Source organism: Sphaerodactylus townsendi, linkage group LG05 (genome assembly GCF_021028975.2).
Source record: "Sphaerodactylus townsendi isolate TG3544 linkage group LG05, MPM_Stown_v2.3, whole genome shotgun sequence".
NCBI lineage: Eukaryota > Metazoa > Chordata > Lepidosauria > Squamata > Sphaerodactylidae > Sphaerodactylus > Sphaerodactylus townsendi.
In genome coordinates, this window is record NC_059429.1 from 101,518,933 (window position 1) to 101,539,200 (window position 20,268).

General features: G+C 41.8%; 1 protein-coding gene across 8 annotated transcripts in view; it reads left to right on the forward strand.

Moving 5' to 3' along the window:
• The window catches only part of TOX2 (TOX high mobility group box family member 2), a 289,944-nt gene that overhangs the window by 236,607 nt on the left and 33,069 nt on the right, over window positions 1-20,268 (forward strand). The gene's annotated exons all lie outside the window — the stretch shown is intronic.

Below are 20,268 nucleotides of genomic sequence, written 5' to 3' on the forward strand. Positions count from 1 at the left end.
TCGTTTCTTAAAAAGATGGGGCAGAGCTAGGAATCAAGCCTGTTTGGAATACAAACAATTTGGTCTAGAATGTGGCTTCATAGTTGCTGCTATTGAATCCTAGTTGTGAGTATTGGGTAATGAGGGAAAGGCATTCTCAAATCTGCACAAAATAAATGAGTAAGGAGATTAAAGCACTGAAGTAAAAACATAGAGTTCTACATTGTGCATACATTATGCAAGGTAAGTGCAGTTGTGTGATTTCACCTGTTTTCTATTGTTTATCTTGCATCTTTACATCATAGAAAGGAGCAGTGAGCTGTATAGGGCATTTGTCCTCCATCCTCTAAATTTTATTCAGCAACATTTCTCATCAACCTTGCCTACATGCTTCCCAACATATCTTTGAATTTAGGACTTGAAACTATTTAAAAAGAAATAAAATATGAAATTCATTGTAACCAGTGTTCCGAGGCCAATGCCAAGTTTTGCAAAATACGCCCAGCCCCTAAGTCATTCTGTATGTGTTCAGAAGCTCTCTTTTTTATAATTACTTTGTCTATTTTATGCATGGCACTGACAAACACATTCTGTGGACCTTGTCTTAAAACATCATTGGTGGCACTTATTCTTGGTGAGGTACGTACGTGATCTTTGACCTCACATCTTGACTCTGGGTGGGTAGTCAGAGCCTTTCTGTCAGGGGAAGAAATGGTGAAAGATCCTGGCCATTTTCTAGCAAGAACAAAATAAGATTTGGGCTGAGTTTGTTTCTCCTTTGCTTGCAGGTACTTCACTTGGGCATGACTAGAGACATAAGCCCTTGTGCATGAGCTGAAGGGCAAGGCCTTTGGTTTACAGCCTAAGGCCAACATTAGTCAGTGCAGCAAATTATGACCTATCCACAATGTGTCTATTGTGTTTTTTATTTAATTAAATTGTCTTCCATTGTTTGAATTAGATTCTGGTATTTTCTGTAAACAACTTTGCGTACCTTTACAGATCACAATCCACTAGAAGTAACTTGGCAACAAAGCTGAGACAGAAGGGGGAGATGAAGGTTAAATTATAATTCTTTAATACAAGAAGAGGTAGTAAATAAATGTAGAAAGGGTTTAGAATATTTTTTAAAACTAATATTACAGATGATATTCTCATTGCAACAATTTGGGAAACTATAATGTGTCCATGAGAGGGAATCCAGCAGTTGCAACTGTAAAACAGAAGAAAGAAAAATTGGAATAAACCAGGACACTAGTGGATAGATTACGAGTGTTGAAAGAAGAAGAGTTTGGATTTGTACCCCACCTTTCTCTCCTGTTAGGAGACTCAAGGGGGCTTACAAGCTCCTTTCCCTTTTTCTCCCTACAACAGACAATTTGTGAGGTAGGTGGGGCTGAGAGAGTTCTGAAAAACTGTGACTAGCCCAAGGTCACCCAGTAGGAATGTAGGAGTTCTGAAACACATCTGGTTCACCAGATAAGCCTCCACCACTCGTGTGGAGGAGTGGGGAATCAAACCCAGTTTTCCAGGTCAGAGGCCACCTGCTCTTAACCACAACACCTTGCTGGAGGAACATCACAAAAAAGCCTTGATAAAGCAGCTCTAGTTGAGATCAAGCAATTAAGGAGCCAATTAAACATGCTTGTAACTGAAGAAATACAAAAGAAACTAAGATTTCTAAAACAGACATTTTGAATATGCAAATAAACCTGGATGATATCTGGCATACTATTTCAGAAAAACTGAAAGAAGAACAATCACAGGAATGAAGAAGGGAGAATGAATTAGCATGAAGAAAAGGAATTACAAGAACAGTTTGCTCTCTTTTTTTCAGATTTGTACAGAAAAGATATTTTAACAGATGATGAAATGGACAAGTGTATAAAAGGAATACATACTGAAAAGTTCACATCTGATCATAGGGATATATTGAATCAAACCATTAGAAGTCAAGAAATATCACAAGCCATAAAAGAACTGAAAAAAGACAAAGTTCTGGGCCTGAATGGACTTCAGCAATATTTTAGAAATGCTTGGAAGAAAGTGTGATATTACTTCTGCAAAAAGTCGTGAATGAAATAAGTAAAGAGAAAGTGTTGCCATCATTATGGCAAGAAGCTCTTATAACACAGATTAGTTAATGATCCATCACTGCCATAGTCTTATAGACCCATCTCACTGCTAAACGTGGACTATAAACTTTTTTACTTCAATAATGTCAATAATGACAAAAAGATTAAGGAAATGCATAACAAGATTAATCCACAAGGATGAGACAGGCTTTATGCTGAAAATATATATGAATGATAGTGTCTGTCTTGTAATTAATGCAACAGAATTTGCAGGGGGGAAAGAAGAAAAATGTAGCGTTTATATTTTAGATGCAGAAAAAGCATTTGATAATATATCCTGGTCTTCTTTTGTTGAAGAATTCTAAATTGCAGCTCAAGATTTATTAACTGGATAGAAAGCATTTATACAAAACAACATGAAAAGGTCTTTATAAATGGAGTCTTATCGGATGGATTTCAACTTGAAAAACACATCAAGAATGTGCATTATTTTTACTCTTATTCACTGTTTTTCTGGAAGTACTGACTACTGAAATCAAAAAGGACTCTAGAATTTAAAAAATGAAAATGGATGAAGAAGAGTTTAAAATGAAAGCTATGCTGATTATGCGGTATTGGTAGTTTCAAACCCACAACTGTTGATGCAATATATAACAGAACAAAATTGAAAAATTTGGATCTCTTTCAGGCTATAAAATCAAAAGGAATTATAGTAAAATAATTTTGAAATTCTTATCCTAGCATGAAGAGGAAGATATTAATAACACTGCAGGTTGCAATGTGACCTTAAATCCTGTTAAATATTTGGGATTCACCTAGGGAACAACCGGGTGCTCCAAGATTCCAATCAGAAAAAGTGTGGTGCCCGACCCCAGTGCTGAACTCCCACCTCAGCCACTGCCTCCTCAATTTCCAGGCCTAAAATCCCAATATTGGGCCTCCTGTCCACTCCTTTTTACACCCAATTAATATTAAAACCCCACTAATACTATTAAAACCCTACTATCATCCTACTTTGTCACACTACTCCTACTATATCCTACCTCCTATCCCTTTCCCTCACTACCAAATCGAACTCCCAAATACAGCCACATCAGCTCTCTTATGGCTTCAGGGTCCATCTCAACCTACTTCAACCCTCCATGCCAAAGCAGCTCTCCTTTGGGAATGGGACAGGGTAAAGAAAGGAGCAGTGTCATAAATAAACTCACTCGAGCCATTGTAAGGTGTTGTGTCTTCTGGCCAGCTCATTAGCTAATCAGATTCCCTCCCTCTAACTTTAGCAGCTCTCAACTTCATCTGCCTAACACTCAGATTCAGGAGTAGGCAGATGGCAGGGGCAGTGTTGGGTCCTCTGCCTACTTCAACTGTCTACTCCTACTCATCAACTAGCAGCTCTCCTCTTCTGGCAGCATAGTTGGGAAGACACCTCTGGGCTGGTGTCAGGTCAGACAAACTGATCCACTAATTATCCTCCTGCCCCCCGTCCTCTTATCCCTTTGCACCTTCCAAGCCCTGCACCCCTGGGCTTCCTGCTCACATGTCTGTAACATTTACAAAAGGAGCACTCCTCCGCCCACCTGCCTTTTTTAGTGGTTTTTTTCAGATTTTTTAATGTTCTAAGATTAATGCTATAGTGCTTTAGCATCACAGCAATCCAGTTCATCTGAATTCTGGTGACATAGCAATTGAGTGTTATAAAAGAAGCCAAAAAAGAACATGCTGTTTAAAAAGGAAGGGGGAAAGCATGACTCTATTTGAAATGGCCAGAGCACTTCAGAGTATTTTAAAGAACACATAGATTGAAATGAGCTGTATGAAACACCATCTCTCTATTACTTTACTTGGAATCAGGCCAACAACCGATAACATACGGTTTGTGGAATGGTAATCAGAATGGGACCAGTAATAAATTAAAGCTGGTGAAGTGTAAACACCCAAATATGGGCTTGTTATCATATATTTTCAGAGTATAGATGGTTGTTGAGGTTTTTTTGTTCTAATTCATAGCCTAGAGAGGGTCTAAGTTAGAGTCTCTGAGCACCAGTCATGTTAAGACTTTGGAAATAGCTTTAAAAATCTATTTTTGAGGCAAGATTATCTGGGCAAGCTTATTACTAAACTCTCCCCATGCATATGAGAATCAGCATTTATCTTGGAATTTTATTTGGCATTAAATGTGAAAACCTCTAATTGTATGGTGAATTCAAAGACTTATTTCTCATTGAACAAATATGCCTGTCCAGGGACTGGCGTCTTACCCACCCTGGACTGCAGCCATGACCACTTCAGGAGTGTTCACCCCCCATAGCCCCAAACCTAGAGCCCCCGCCACATGGTGACAACCTAGCGAAGAGGGTAAAGAAGAAGAGGAGACCGTCCTCACAGTCACCACCAAAGTGTATCGTCCCATCCATACCTGCCACCATGAAGAAACAGCCGAAGCCCCACCGAAGCTCAGTCTCTCGCATGAATAGGGCAGGAATGAGAGGTGACACCGAGCACAGCGGCTTAGCTAAGCCATGGAACATCCGGGGACAGAATGCCTTGGCCACCTTCCTGTGGTGGGCAAACAATTGCAGGTTCGTTTGCATGGCTTTCCTGTATTTCTTTACTGTTTTTTAATCTTTGGCACACGTACTGCAGGGGGCGCAGTTTTTAGGCATAACGGCACCAAAATTTCAGAACTGCAAAACTCAGGATGACTTTTCCCACTGATGATAATAGCAAATGGGATTTTTGGTGGAAGTTTGGTCTTCAGGGGTCCAAAGAGTTGTGGACCCCCCAAAGGGAGATGAAACTCCCATCCTCCAAATTTGTTTCCAATGGGAGCTAATAGGTAGATAGGGCCTATTTCTCATTTTGAGGGTCCATAACTTTAGGGATTCTCCACTGGGTGGTATTTCATCATAAGGATAGTCTCCTTCTGATACCACACTCCAGGTTTGAGTGAGAAGGGAGTTGGTTCAGGGGGTCCAAAGTGCCAGGACCCCCAAAAGGTGTCAATGCTCCATCCCCACTGTTTCAATGGGAGCTAATGAGGTCCAGATGGGGCTACCCTTTTGAAGAGTCCACTTAACTTTGGGACTCCCTGAACCAAGAAGCTTACCACTAAACCTGGGTGGTATAATCAGGATAGTCTCCTAAAGATAGCCCTAAAAATTTTGATACTGTTAAAGCTTAAACATTGCCTCTCCAACTTGGAACAGGCATCCTGGGCAAATTTTCCCCGGGTTCTAAGCTTTAAATCCACCCTTTGGAATGGATTTAAAAGGAGAATCCTGGGCTCCCTAGATTAAAAAAACATTGAGAAAGTATTGTTGAGGGCTTTCATAACCAGATTCCAACTGGATTTATTTGTGGGTTTTACAGGCTGTATGGCTGTGGTCTGGTAGATCTTGTTCCTAACGTTTCATTCTACCATCCTGGCAAGTGGCTGGCATCTTCAGAGGTGTATCACAGAGAGAAAGTCTGTTATAAGAGGAAGTCTGGACACAGTGTATAACAGACTCTCTCTCTGTGATACACCTCTGAAGATACCAGCCACAGATGCAGGTGAAACATTAGGAACAAGATCTACTCAGAACCACAGCCACGCAGCCTGTGAAAACCCGACAACAACCAACATTATTTCAACAATGATGCTGTTGCTGGGGTGGATGGGTGAGAAATCTACCCTCAAACAGCAACACTTTCAATGTTGTTTAAACTAGAAAGCCCATAGTCTCTCTTTAAGGTGGATTTAAAAGGAGAATCTGTGCTCTCTAGTTTAAACAACATTAAAAGTGATGCTGTTTCAGGGTGGATTCCCCCCCTTCAAAAAATAGCATCACTTTCAATGTTGTTTAAACTAGGGAGCCCTGGGTGTGTTCAGATTTGTGTGTTGGGGCATGTTCTATAATGTGATGGTGACTTTGAGATGATCTGGTGTAAAAAAATGTTGTTTGGTCGTGGTGGGGGAGGGACGCTGTCCATATTGGGGGGGGGCGCAAAACTCAGATTTTTGTCCCGGGCTCCATTTTCCCTAGCTACGCCACTGCACGAGAGCAGGCCCAGCTTATGGGCAGGAGCTCGGGCCACACCCAACCCTTAAACACGGAGATGGGCTGATCAGTCAGGCAACCAGTCAGCAGGCTTGGAGATCTTGATAGATGCCCCTTGCCCATATAGGAGATTGGAGGGGAGGGAAGAAGAAGGGAGAGAAAAGAAGGGGAGGGACTAGATGGAGGGGGAGGAGTTTGGAAGCAGGAGAATGGAGACTGAGAGGGAACCTCAGTGAAAGAGAAAAAAAACAAGGAGATCGGAGAAGCCTAGGGGGATGGAGACCAACTCGGGGAAGGGCAGAGGCAAAGGATGTGTGGAAGAATGGGCAAGGAGGTACCCAGGGCCCTCTCCCCAGTCACCAACCTGGGTCTGCTTCAGGCTGCTCGCCAGCCTTGTCAGCAGCCCCCGTCTAGTGGGAAGACACTGACTCATCCTGCTTCATAGGCTCTCCAGTACGAGGTTCTCCCAGGAGAGCAGGGGCAAGGACGAGAGGAACAGCACTCATGGAGGGGCAGGGGGGTCGGCACAAGCACCCCTTTGAGAGGTGGTGGAAGAGGCACAGCGCCACAATACCCTTTGATGGAGAACCATTCATGACTACTTTTGATGTATGGTAGTTGTTGCACTGAACTTAAATCTGCTGATTTTTTTTTGAAAAAAATCTCCTTTACCCAGTACAAACAAGATTCAAATACTTCCTGACAGTTTAGTTCCTCCCACTGGAAGACTTCCAAGTAGTTATGTCTAGAAAAGGAGAAGCAGGTGGAGAAACCAATTTAAATTAAAATTGTGCTGGAAAATGGCTCTGCATTTTATATCGTTTTGTGTAGGCAAAAAATACCATGAATATGTTTAACTTTAATGAAGCTAACATCTTTCTTTTTTAAATTCTGATGTAGTTTCCTAACTGTGTTAACTTTTCATGGTTCACTTGCAGGAAGTAATGACAATTCTTCATTATTTTTGTCTCTATACTGATGATTATGTCTATAGAGCAAAAGGTGTTGTTTCCACCTTACAGCTACCGTGGGATTATCCACGATCCAGAAATAGATAACTGTACAGATCTAACAGGAGAGGGAAGAGCTTTGCTGGAGGGACTAGGGGAGAGGCTGACTTTTAATCACAGCTGCCTCCAATAATCCCATACAAATCTATGGAGTAGCTAAATTTACTCTTAAGGAAGACAAACTGTTTCAGCACCAGGCAACGTTACTCAAGGAGAGGAGGGAACATTAAATCGTTGGTTAGCTATGGTGCTGAATACAGATTATTTATTTATTTAATATCTCATATTTCTTGCTGAGGCTCAAGGTTGATTACTGCATATCAAACAATCCTGTGGGCAATGCAATAGGACTAGGATTACAGAATAACAAGAAATGCAACCACATAGTATACATCTTTGTAAACAAAGCATACATCTTTTCACATTTACTGCACTAAGTTCAGCTAAGTTGCTATACTCTGCCAGCTGCTGTATGAACAACAGAGGAGGGTGGTGGAGGCTCAGCATGGAGGCATAAACGTATTAAGCCATGCTTAGGGACCACTGATAAGTATATGTAAAGTTTTCTGGCATCCCCATACTAATAATTCATAAGTTTAATTGTTTGTTTGTTTAATGTATTAAGATACTTCTGTCTTCTCTCAGGCGGTTTCCGCACGGGGAAACAACAGCGCTCCAGGGACGGGGAAAAAAATGGTCCCTGGGGCACTGTTCGCACAGGAGGCGCTGCTGAATCGTCCTGGCTCCCCTGAAGTGGCGCGAAGATGCCGCTTCTGAAACTCGCTCAGGGGGCGAGTTTGTTGCAATACGCTGGTTGCCACCCGTTGCCAAATGAACAGCAGTGGGTGGCAGCCGGCGTATTCCCGTGGCGCTCCCAAACAGCTGTCTATCTTTTCCCTGCCTTTCGTCGCTCCGAGGAGGGAAGGGGACACGCCTCCTTGCCTCCGTCGCTCTGGCCAGGGGGCGTATCCCCTTCCCTCCTTGGAGTGACGAAAGGCAGGGGAAAGGTAAGCAGCTGTTCGGGGGGCTGCACGGCTGTGCTCAGCGTGCTCTGCCAGCCGCACAGCCTGTGGGTCCATTTGTGCGAACGGCCCCAGGGCTTGCATCAGCATCAATCATGCCGATGCAAGCCGCGAGCCTGAATGTGCGGAAACTGCCTCAGTTAAAACCTGTATAATTTTTTCAAAGTGAAATTAAGCAGTTATCATTGCAATCCCCAATTGTATTCTAGCCTTTAGGTACAACTCAGAAAAGGGTGAATGTTTCTCCAGTTATGTGTACTAACATAAGACCTCGTTCTCAACCTCAAACTTCTGTCAACATGCTTCAGGCAAATATCTGCATTGCTTTTATCTCTCACTTTACAGCCTGGGGGTAAAGAGTGGTGGTGGTTATGATGTATCAGGGTAACTGACGCCAAGGCAGAATCCTATGGTCTCTTAAACAAAAACACTTCTCTGGTAGATTTCAATTCCCTAAGGCCATTAAAGTAAGGTTCGTCTTCAGTCTTCTGTGTCATCCCACATTGAGACTGTGTGGGTTTTGGCCAACCACAAAAATTAATTCTTTCTGATGGGGCACTTATCCCCCACATGTGCAACAATGTTTCTCAACCAAACTTCCATGTGACATAGTGGATGAATGCCCCCTTCACTCAGTTCTTCTTTCATTGTTATAAAGAGAACATTTTTTAGCCTTTCTTCTTGTCATTATTTCCAGTTAATCTTCAGTATTAACTTCAGCTCTTTAATTGTTATGTGGTTCAGGCTTTGTGCAAAGCATAGTGAGCCAGCATGGTGTAGTGATTAAGAGCAAATGGACTCCAATCTGGAAAACCAAGTTTGATTCCCCACTCCACCACCTGAAGCCTGCTGAGTGACCTTGGTCTAGACACAGTTATCTCAGAACTCTCTCAGCCCCACCTACCTCACAAGGTGTTGTGGGAAGAGGAAGGAAAGAAGTTTGTAACCCCCTTTGAGGCACCTTACAGTTGAGAAAAGCAGGGTATATATCCAAAACTTTTATTCTCTTCTTCAAATGGGCTGTCTCCACTCTTAAAGGCTGTTACCAGTTGGCTGGAGTCTCTTGTTCACTTCACTTAAGAGTATATTCTACAAGGCCTCAGGCATTTTCAGCAACTCTACTCCGGGGGGTGCCTCTTTCTGACATTTGCAGAGCAGTCTTACAGTTGTCCACCAACACCTTCATCAGACATTATTTTGTGAATTCCAGTTCTTGAAAAGAATCAACAGTTGACCAAGCTGTTCTGAGTGATATCCTCATGCCCACATCCTTGTTGAGTAGCTTGAGTAGGGGACTGCACAGAAGAGCAAAGATCATTTCATTTCATAACATTTATTGGCATAAAAAATCAAAATAACAGTTTCAATAAAATAGAAACCTGATTAAGAACATGTTAAAATAACCATACCTGAGAATTTAGCCACAGCCTCTAAGATCACAATGTTCTCAATATTTAAAAGAAATTTAAAATTTTTATGGATCACTTATCTTGGCTTGATCTGTTAACAAGAGGGCTAAAAGACTGGCTTTTACAGACACATACAAGGGGCAATATAATAAAACGTGCCAAACAAACTCTTCACAACCAACCTCACAAATACATTTTCTCTCGTGATGCAGGAGCCCAAGTCTTCTCAAAGAGCTGACGGTAGAACATTACATCTAGCTAATGTTACTGCCCGTCACCATTTAGGCTCAATTAACAGATACAAACATCTGGCTATGGTTAAGTTGTTCAATAAGATGCCCAAAAAGGAGGGAGAACAAAATTTGTTGGCCTCCTTCATAAGTCTCTTATATTCCACATCAAGGAGCCTTTTTTTAATTGTACCAAATGCCTGTAAGCATAGCTAGATCCTCAATTATTATTGCCAGGTCACTCCGCTTATTTTCAATACTGGACCACCATTTGATGGAATGCATTGCTGATAGTACCTGTTGGGAAAGGCTATTCATGGAAGACCAAAGATGAAAACAGGACTGCAGTCATCTGTAACTATTGTCCATCAAGGGTCTTCTGTGCAGGCACTCATCCCCTCCCTCCTGACCCCTCTGTAAGTTCTCTGGGGTATGTCTTAAGTAGGAACATTTGGTCTTCTTAAAAGATCTGAGGGGAGCTAATCTCTCATTTCTCAAGGCAGTTTTGTTTTCATGGGAAACACTGTTGTGCATGGAGGGGATGATTGCCCCCTCTTAACTTCTGAAAACTCTGCACAGCTAGAAAGTATTCACTTGCACAGTTGACCTTTGCCTGTGCAGTCCCAGTGTGTGTGCACATAAGAACTTACAGGTAAGTACCACCCTGTTTTTCTGTAATGAAAACTTTGGCCATGTTTTGATTTTAAAAGGAGCAAAAGCTGATTGTTAACAGTTAAAATGATGTTATGCCCCAACTTACTTCTACTTTGCTTTTACGAGATATCAGTAGGACTCATGTTTTTCCTCCAATATGTTTTACTGGCAATTTTTTCTTCTTCTGCTAATTAACTCAATTAAGCCATCTGTTCTTTGTCTTGTTTTTATAAATATGAAATTCCTGGAGTTTTTCCCTGTCTCCAACTGCATAGATTTCTCTTATAGCTATTACCTTGTCCAGCAGTGGCATAAAAGCAGCAGGGAGGCAATTTATCTGACAGATTCTCTCAGGAAGCTTCTCAGAGCTGTGAGTTACTCTGGCAGCAGTTCTGCAAAGGCTGGAGCAGAGATCTTGCCCTGCTTCCTACGATCCTTTTAACTGGAGGTGGAAGAGAAGAAAGCTGGAACCATTTGAATGCAAAGCATACACTCTACCATGGATTTGTGGACCACTTGCAACTTAGCATGTGAATCAGGAACTCAAATATCTCCTCCATAAAATTTATTTATTTATTGTTCACATATATATTACTATTCAATTCAAAGGTAGCCCCACTCCTACTCCTGGGCAGTTTAAAACAGGATGATCAAAATAAGATCAACAAAAAAAAAACACAAGAGGGAAAACACCAAAAAGGAGAATTTATTTATTTATTTATTTATTTGCCTCCTTTCTACCTTACAGGAACTCAAGATGGCTTGCCAATGACAATAAAATACAATAAAACACATAAGATCCTCTTTGTACCTGCCAATAACTGGGCAGCCATATTTTGAACCTGTTGAAATTTCCAATAATGTTTAAACACATGATACATCAGATGTGCATAACTGTATTTATACAGTTGTGTGTCCTGCAGTACTACATTTATAGCATTTATTGCCATTCTAACAGTGCTGACATCTATATATGAAGGTACATTCTGAATATTTGATTTCATGGGCTGTTGCTTAGTATGTGCTTTATTTTTCGCCTACTTTGCCCTGTTCACAGTGCTGCTAGTATATGTTCACACAGGCATCTTCTGAAGCTATATGCTCTACAGATTTCTTTCCTCAGTGCAACTGATATATTCACATGTTGAAGCTCAAACTAGAAGAGTTGCTGGCAGATACCTGAATGGAAATCACAAGCATTTTGTTAGTTGATGGTGGCGACGGAGGTTTCTAATTTGGGTCAGGGTGTGGAATAGAGATTTCACAATTTCCCCTTGCATAGTTTTCCTAATTTCAGATGGCCTTTCATTCTTGCCATTGAATGTGTTGAGAGAATCATATACCTGATAATACATCTGACCTAATTCTGCCCCCCCCCCCAGCCCAACAGCAATTGGGGGAGAGCTATTTGAAGTCATGGAGGGTGGAAACAGGAGCCCTGATACAACTTAGAACCCCCTGAAACTTTAACCCTTTAAGGATTTCCACCTGTACAATGTTTCTTGTCTCCCCTCTCCTGCTGCAGCTCAAAATGCTTCCTAGCATTGTTGTTGGGCATTCTGGGCTGCAGCAGGAGGGGAAGGTGAGAAAGTCACAGTGTGTAGATGGAAATCCTTCCACCCACAGAGAATCTCTGATGAATCCAAGACGATGGCTGCTGTTTAATATGAAAAATTGTGAAGAAGATCCTCTCACTGATCAATTCTAGCATGCTGTATAATTCAGCCCTGGGACCCAGAATGCATATGTGGAACTTGTGGTCTGGGCTTTGAATTGCCTTCGAGTGGATTATGTTAATGGCCTTTTAAATTTAAATTTTATATTTCCACTGAATCCATTGTGAAGAAAAAAGCAAAATATGAGTGTTTTTGATAAATTAATAATGTAGGCCTCCATGGTAGCTTGAATCCAATATTAAAAACAGCTGTAGCATGCTGCATAATTTTTAAAACTCTATAAACAAAATCAGATGTCACCCAAGGTCTAGGTGAATAAAAATATTTTAACTGATAATTTTTGTAAGTGTTTTTTCCTAGACAGGTACCTGAGCCCCTTGGGGGAAGGTGGTATAGATAGACAGACAGACAGACAGACAGACAGACAGACAGTCAGTCAGTCAGTCTGGGGAGTTATTCCAAACAACAACAAAAGACCTTGTTCTGGAGATCATTATTTTAAAAAGTTTCCTTGGCAATCTGTGGTTACAAAGTGAGGACTGATACTTAAAAAATCATATCCATTTTTACTTCATGAAAGGTTATCTTCAATCTCTTAATTAGTCTCTAGTTAAGAAATAAAAGTACAGGAAAAAAAGAATGACAAGATTGTGGCAAAGATAGGACAAGACCCCCCCCCCACCTCACAGGGTGTTTGTTGTGAGGGGGGAAGGGCAAGGAGATTGTAAGCCCCTTTGAGACTCCTACAGGAGAGAAAGGGGGGATATAAATCCAAACTCTTCTTCTGTGTAAATGCTTAAGCAGTATTCTTGTAGGTCTCCAAAAAGACTTTAGCTGAGACCTTAGGAAGCCTTGTTGTGAAATTATTTAAGACATTCTGCTTTATCAAATGTCAGGAATTCGGTAGGTAGCAGGTTTCAGTAACAGTTTTCTGATTTCACACAACCATTTTAAGTTCAGTTTTATGCACTTCATTTATCTCACTAGACTTTGTAGATCAGTGGTTTGAACAAATGCTTCTCTCAGCCAGTAAGGTAGTCTGAACAGAGACATGAATGCATGAAGTTGCCTTATGCTGATCCTGATCACTGGTGTGTCAAGGTTAGTATTGCCTACTCTGATGAGCAGCAGCTCTCCAATGTCTCAAGCAGACTTTTTCAGATCACCTGCTGTGTTTGTGATGTACTTCATAGTGATCCTATGAATTAAAAACCTCCAGAATATCCTTTTATTAACAGCTTTTTACATTAATTCATCTCATGTTTCTCCAGCTGCTTTCAGTTTTTCCAGTGAATCTTGTCTTCTCAATATGTGATCAAAGTATGGTAGCCTCAGTTTAATCCAGTGGTTCTCAACCTTCCTAATGCTGCAACCTTTTAATACAGTTCCTCAGGTTGTTGTGACCCCCAACCCTAACATTTATCCATTTTACAGATGGAGAACACTGATGCAGAGGGACCCCTTAGGTGACCCCTGTGAAAGGGCTGTTCAACCCCCAAAGGGGTTGCGACCCACAGGTTGAGAACCCCTGGTTTAGTCCTTTTCACTTCTAGGGAGAATTCAGCTTTAATTTGATCTAGATCAGGGGTCTGCAACCTGCAGCTCTCCAGCTGTTCATGGACTACAATTCCTATCAGCCCCTGCCACCATGGCCAATTGTTGTTTGGCATTGGGCATTCTGGGAGTCATGGTGGCAAGGTCTGATGGGAATTGTAGGGCCTGAATGTGTCCCTTACCTGATCTTTTTGACTGAAGATGGGATTGGCCCTGGGATCTTCTGCATGCAAAGCAGCTAATGTACCACCAAGCCTCGAGTTCTCCTGATGCCAAAACGACCTGCATTGACAGTGACGGCAGCGGTACAAATCTTGTCTCTATTCTGACAAATGAAACAGCAACATTGAAGTTCTCTTTCCTGCTTCAGCCGCAATTAGTGGATAATATATCCAGCCTTTCTAGTTTGCAAACAATGACTTAATGATAGCCTCCAAGGCAGGACTTATTTTTTCTTCACATGGCTGGTTGGCAGTTAAGTATTAATTGATGAAACCCAAACATGCTGTTGCCTATTACAAACTGGAATAAGGGGGTTTCAGAAGAGAGTCATGTTAGTCTGCAGTAGAACAGTTAGATCTTAGTCTGGTAGCTTCAAAGAGACTGAAAAGAATTTCAGGTTAGAAACTTTTGTGAGTCAAAGTTCCAGAAACTCTTGTTGGTGTCCAAGGAACTACTGGACTTGAATCTAATTAGTATAAGGCACTATCTGTGGGCAGAAGTATCAGTACACAATGGTTAGCCTTAGGTTACTGAATGGCAATAACAAGGCGTTCCTCTGCCATTGAACAAGTGCTGCCAGGGGCTGTCATTACTGTCCTGGGGGGGGAAGGGGTCAAGAGTCAGCCTCTGCATGGTGCCTGGAGGGGCCTGGAGCTGCTAGAGGCCTGGGGGATGTGTGTGGGTGAGGTGGTTGGGGGTGGAGCTTCGACAGCCTCGACACTTAAGGGCAAGGCGGGCTTCTGCCTATTCAGCCCACGCTCCACCAACTCTTTCTACCTCCCTGCCCACTTTTTCTGCATGTTATGCATTTCACTTGTTACAAGCTCACTTGTTTGCTATTTCTTTAATTTGTCACAGCTTGGTGGGTTGCGCATGGGGACTGTTTCATTTTGGAGAGGAGGAGCCTGTGTGCCAGCCCTCCCCATTTGTGGAGGCCCACATAGGAGGTCTTGGGGGTGCGGTGAGCCTCGGTGCCACATGCACAAGTGGGGGCTGCAGGTGGCTCGCATCCCCAGACAGCAAGGGGAGTTTCATTTAAAGGCCAGTACCCCGATGACTCCCACTGTCTTGCTGCTCCTGGTTCTCCCAGCACTCGGTCCTGGGGGAAAGGTATCTCAAGGGGCCTCAAGGGGGTGCCCAGTCGTTGGATCCATCCCCTATGCTGCCCCTCTGCTTTGTTAGCCAGAAAAACCAAAAAAACCAGGCTGTGGCCAGTTTCCTTCCATAAAATTGGTTGTCCTGTATCTTGCTGTGGGCCCTCAGCCACTCTCTCCATTTCTTGGACAGCAAAGCTCCTTTGCTCTCTTCCACTGGTGAAAGATGCAAAATAAAGGTTGTTTATTTCCTATTGCAATTTATTCCCTCTCCCTCTGTCTCTCTCCCTCTCCCCCCCTCCCCCCTCTGTTTTGCTCATACAAGCGGGAAAGGAAACAGAGAGAGAAAGGACTTGTCATTTTCTTTCTAATGCAAAGGAAAATCTATATAGTGTGTGGGCACAGCTGATATGGATGCTGCTGTCATTTCATTGCATTTTTTCCTGAAGATTTTCTTTTTCATATTCTTGTTTGTCAGTTGTGCCTTCTGTCATATTGTTTCTTTTTCTTCTTCTCTTCCCAGCCTCTTCACAATGAATCTTCATTTTCTCACTGACACACTTGTATCTAAATTCTTCATTTCCTGCCTTTTTTATTTATATCTGTTGCTTGGTGATTTGATCATGCTGTGGAATACAGGATTAGCAATCTCCCCGTCCTTGGGTTTTCATCAAGGACACCTGTTTTGCAAGTTGCACAATTTCCTTCCTTGCCTTAACCCTTTCAAGCATTGGGCTTGATGTGCATAAATGGGGGAGAGAAGCCGACAACTTTAAATGCCTCCGCCTCCATGCTTTAGAGAACATTATAATCTTCATTCTTTAGCAGCTGGTATAGCATTTCCTAAAAGGCTTACATAGGAATTCAAAGAATGTTCTGCTAAAGAGAAAAAATTAATATTACTCTCTGAACCTTGCTAGATAGTTTAGCAGCTGTTCCTGTAGAGATAGTTTGTATTTGACTAAAAATAAAATGCTAATTCAGCTGTTATCATCCAGTGAAGTACCTGCCATCCTAGTAATCTCTGTTCAGCTCCCATATTCCCTTTTCAAAGCTCACAGAACACCTTGCTGCAGTCTCTGTTTTTACACAAATCCAGCCCTAAATTAACAATGAAAATAAGTAGGATGATTTTACATTAGTTGGGGCAGATGTTAATTCTCGATTGAAATAAAGTCCTCCAGTCAGGCAAAGAAAACTGCCTTGCTAAACACAGAGTTTTAATATCAACTTTCTAAACTAAACCAAGAGGCTTACCTTTGGTTTAACATTAGCACCATCTAGAGGAGCTGGGCTTATCCAAATCTGCACCGGCATGCTAACTCTAAGACTAGGTTGAAGCAATAATCACAATTCTGTCCACTGTTGCAAATGGGTTCATTTGGATGGATGCAAAGGGCTGCTTTACAGAGCAGATGTGTGCAGTATGCCAAATTTATTTTTCACATTTCTCTAAAACGGAATTTTTTTAGTGAACCTCAAAACTGCTACCTAAATTCTGCCTGGTTTTATTTAGACTATTCAGTACTGCTTCGGCATTATGCTTTGTACCTGAGATCCATCCAACAACAGTAGAATGTAAGTCTATGACAGAATGTATGGTTTGCATGCTTTAGCTCTTCAATTCAGTCCCCAGCCTCAATGTTCCAGAACATATTGGCAACTGGGCTGAGAAAGACCTCCAACTGAAACCTTGGAAAGCCTCTTCCAATTGGTTTAGAATGCATTTATCTGTTTATTTACTTTATTTACACCCCTAGTGAGGACCCAACAGTCTTCCCTCCTCTGTTTTATCCTCACAACAACCCTGGGAGGTAGGTTAGGTTGAAGTGTGTGACTGGCTCTGAAAATTCCATTGTGGAGTGAAGATTCAAGCCTGAGACTCCCAGGTCTGATCCTGACACTCTAACCACTAAATAATACTAGCACTTATATGCTGAAGTATGTGAAGGGATGTTTGACTCAGTATAAGGCAGCAATTTCTATGGAAAGCAAACCTAGTCCAGCTTTATCAAGCCTTTTATCTCTTACCTTTTTAGGTACTTAACTTATCATTAGTTTGCCATTCCCAAGAAGAAAAGGAAAAAGGCTGGTTTCTGCCTGCATCTCCTCTCTCATGAATTCTCCTATCTGTATGTACCAGCCAAGGGAGAAAATATTACCCCTCTCATAAAGTATCTTTCTTGTCCCCAAATCTCTACCAGCCCATTTCTCATATTTGGTGACATCTGGATTTGATGTTTAGATTCTTATTAATGCCCTCCACCAAGTGACAGGCACACTCTGCTCTGACACCCTTTCCTCAAAGGCTCAAAGCTATTTACTGTGTATTGATTGACTCAACCATCTCTTTCCATTCCATTTCTTTCCCTTTATATGAGCCAACTTTTTCCAATTGTATGCCTTGGCATTAAACTTCTCATTGTTCATCACTGCCCATCCTGTACCTCCTATGTGAACTTATTAAAACTCCAGGGCGATACATTTCATCTCGCCCCTGCCTTACGTGATCTGTGTTTCTTTTCATTGCTGTGAAAAATAGATGGCTGCCTTAATTGTAAATGGGGTGCATAGAGTCAGGCGTCTTCTGATACATCTGTACATCTGGGCAATGATGTAGCTTGTTAACTTCTAACAGGAATTCCAGTCTCACATCTCCATCCTGATCCTTAGGGCCAAACCAAATGTTTTGTGTGTTGGCAGGAGATGAATACCTCAGAGTCTGGTCTCAGCCAGTACCTCATAAAGTTGGGAGTAGGGACTGGGCAGAGATTTAAAGCACTGCATGGGCAGTTTGGGGAAGGATTCTGTCTGCTTTTGTTGTTTTTTATGATCTGCCCTAAAAGTCCCATCACTATCAGTGCTTTCGAACTTTCTGTGTATTGCTTGATGTTCCTGAAGTTTGTCCTGCGAAGTACAGATTTGGAAGATGAAAATTCTGGTACATGAGTATCAGACTTCCTGGTTTTGGCTTACCACTGCTATTCCCACATTTACAATGTGTTACTGAATAACCAGTTTATGTTTAGCATGATGACAAGGCTCACTGAAAAAGAAAAGTTGGAAATGATGTGGCCGTACTTAACGCACACATAAGGACGACTCAGCAGGGCAGTAGCGTTAGCCATCTATGAAGGAACCACTCACTCCAAAGGTTGCAAGTAATCTTTCTTAACTTCTTGTCATTCACTTCTTATAAGGCAGATTTCAGGATCATTTAGCAAGATTTGTACAATTGCTACCACTCTTATGCAGAATTTTTTGGTATCAGTAAGACTCTTGGCTCCCTAGTAGAGTATCTTCTTTGCACGCAGAAGACCCCAGGTTTAATCCTATCGCCAGTTAAAAGGATTCAGTCTTTATTTAAGTGGGTTCTAGATCGAATCAAACCTGAATTCTCCCTAGAAGCTAAAATGACTAAACTTAGGCTTTGACTGCATGGTGAGAAGAGAGGTTGTACTGGAAAGTCAGTAATGTTCAGAAAAATCAAAAGCAGTAGGTAAAGTTGAAAAACACAACATGAGATGGACTGATGCAGTAAGCTGTTAATGACAGGATATTTTGGAGGTCTTTAATTCATAGGGTCACCATAGGTTGGAAGTGACTTGACAGTACCTAACAAACACAGTAGATGATGTGAGAATCTTCTGCTTGAGATCCTGGAGAGCTGCCTGGCAGAGTAGGCAATGCTGACTTTGACAGACCAATGGGTTGACTCAGTGGGGAAGGATACGTAACAAAACTGTTTGTGTACTCATTGCTTGTCAAGGATTTTTTATTATTACATTAGTTCACAGTAGCTAGTTGAAAAGTACTGCTGATGAGCTCTAATCCATTAATTTTCGAAGTACAAACTGTTTCTGTTTATGGTACTTCTCAGCTTGTATAGTGTACTCGTTAGAACTAGGCAGAGCTAGGAACACCTGGTTTTATATATACTCTCAGGCCCTTTCCGCGCAGGCCAATTATCCGGGAAGGGGGGGCAGGATCAAACCCAGTTTGGGCGGGAACTTTGCATGGTTCCCACCTCTAAACCAGGTCAGTCCCACTTTAACACCCTCCCCCCCGGCGGGATATTTGAGAATCGCAGTATGTGTGATTCTTTTCAAATATTCCACCTTGGTGCTGGGACCCGAGTGAAGGGCCCCAGGCGGCAGCCACCGCTTTTGTCAACTTTTTTTAAAAAAACTTACCTTCTAGACAATGGTCTTTTCTGCATGATTTATTTATACCATATTTTAAGTGCTGTCCATGCAATCATTATTCACAATTTTTTTCTACACTCCTCCCATTCATTGAGTTGGTGGAAGCATCATGACAGTTATGATGTGGGGAGTAATTAACTTCCTTCCTTCCTTCCTTCCTTCCTTCCTTCCTTCCTTCCTTCCTTCCTTCCTTCCTTCCTTCCTTCCTTCCTTCCTTCCTTCCTTCCTTCCTTCCTTCCTTCCTTCCTTCCTTCCTTCCTTCCTTCCTTCCTTCCTTCCTTCCTTCTAGCAATGATGTAACCTATTGAATTATAACTTGGAAGTATTATAATTGATGCATGCACATAACTTAGCTCATTGCAACCATAGTTCTCTTTTTTTTTAAACTGCCCCATTCTTCCCCATGATTCTCTGATCTGCATTTCTAGCCAAGAACTATTGTGAGTACACTCAGTTCATTCCCTTCAACCCCTTTGAGTTTGGAAAAGTTTGCACCTAAAATGGCATGATCCTCCATTTTGAACAACATCTGTGCACCCCAATAAATTTTTTTTGTCAGCATTGGGCTGATTCCCTAAAAACGTTCAGAGTCCACCACAATTTTTCGTGGGTACATTCACATCTTTGATCACAGACTTCTTGCTAACAGTTAATATTATTTCAGTGATACCCTGAGAGTAATAGTATCCATTTGCAAGATACTACTCCTTTTTACATTTGCAAACCTCAAATTTATTACCTCTAGCTAAGAGTGTTAGACAGTGCCTGGAGCAATTCTAAGCCATTTAATTATGATGATATGTGCTGTTCCTGATGGGTTTTCTGCAAATAATACAGTTGCTGCAACTGGTGACCCAAATACTACATTTTTTTCTGTTGCAAGTGGCATAAGCCTTTTTCAACCGAGAAAGCAAGGTGATGAAATTCAGGGGAAAAATGACAGATTAGCCAGCAAATAGAGATTGTATATTTCAATGTTCCCATTAATTGAATAGGGCTACAGCTACCTTAGGGTCTCATTATACAGTACAATTTTTGTGTCTTTTATGGTTCTATAAGAAGCCACACAAAGGGGCCAACAAAAGCAGGAAGGGA